Source organism: Guillardia theta (genome assembly GCF_000315625.1).
Source record: "Guillardia theta CCMP2712 unplaced genomic scaffold GUITHscaffold_310, whole genome shotgun sequence".
Classification (NCBI taxonomy): domain Eukaryota; class Cryptophyceae; order Pyrenomonadales; family Geminigeraceae; genus Guillardia; species Guillardia theta.
The window spans coordinates 1-1626 of NW_005434367.1; positions in this window are offsets into that span (position 1 = coordinate 1).

A 1626-nucleotide genomic window follows, 5' to 3' on the forward strand; every position below is an offset into this window, starting at 1 on the left:
AGACGACTGCAGCTTCAGCCCCGCCTCAGACCCCTGGAGGCCCGCCAGGAGGCTAAGTGTCCGGAGATTGGCCGCATTCCATTGGGTTCTCGACTGGATTTGTTTGTAGCAGGCGAGCCTGTTTGTACCGAGGTATAATTGAGTTTTACCGGGTTCAAGGATTTTTGTATCAGGATCCCCTTTCCCCCTCCGTACTAAGTTTGTACTGTCAATGTCAGCAATTCCCGTGGGCTGGCAGTGCTCCCTCGACTATCACCTCTACACCACCGGTATGTTTCACAAGAGATCATGTCAGGGTAGGTAGTCTGATTTCAGGAGTGGGCGAGAATCATAAAAGTCTTGGGCATTCTGGTAGTGGAATTGACGCTGAAAAGCAATCTCTTCGATTACCGTTAGGATTCGAACGCGTGGTCAAACAGCACCCACCTGAGCTAGAGTCTTGTACTCGAGTGGGGTGGCTGATGTGGGTTTGAATCGCCACGCCTTTGACCCCATTATTTCCATTCCAAACCTCGTTGTCGCGTAGGGTGGGTCACACTCTCGAGCGTTGCGAGTTTTACGGTTCGAATTTGACCAAGGTTCACCCTCTAACCCCCAGTCTCTCAATTTCAAATGGGAAAATGATGGGTAGGGGGTCCCCCCATTTGTCTCCACTCCAGCCCCCCCCTCCCTCGACGAACAAGAGATGGTGAGATTGTCCCATTGACGCGCGTGAGGACGATAATGAACAATGTGAGACTTCGAATCCTACCATGCATGGATATGCAGGAAAAGAAGATACGGTTACCTGTCTATTTGTGATGACTTGGTCTCTTCTGTGAAATTCAAGAAGTAGAAAGGGATTTGAACTCAACATCTCATCCTCAACATAAAGCCAATGCAACATCTCTTTCATTACCACGCTGCCTCAAATTGCACTAAAACCACTTAGATCACTTAGCTTGGGCTGAAGATGATGTCAAAGTTGAGCAAATAATTCAAATTCTTGCACAATGACGATTGATTGAAAATGTTCAAGTGTAATTTCAGAATGGACAGAAGATGGCATAGCAACAGCCGATCTCAGCATGTATTTCGAAACTGTGATTGTAAGCAAAAACATCATACGAAATAGTGTCCACCTTGTGTTTCTCTCTGTCTCATGGCCTACGGTATCATTCGTGGCACAACCCTATATGGCCAGTGAGTTGCATCAGGGACACTGTAGATGTGCTGATTGGACAATGGCAGGTACATGATATGGTTGGCGATATTCAGAGTTTTAAGAAGATAATCGTTTGTATCAGATGCTTGTTTCAGACGTGTCGATATGAGATTGCTTTCTACACTGAAAATCACGGCTGTGAATCGTATCATCGTGTTACTGCGGCATTGCCAATGATGTTGATGAAGCATCTTTCATGACAACCCGTGCAAATGCCATCTTATTCTCTCTGCAAATCCTTTCTCGCAATTGCTCCAACCATGCAAATTCAGGAAAATGTCTTGTACACTCCGAGATAGTATTGGCATGTTTGACATCTAGGCTGTGATACCAGGGATCAAGCGATATATAGAGTAGGCAGAAGCTGTATCAGTCATGCAAACTTGAATCTGCATAACAACAGTTTCTGAAGATTGTTTATT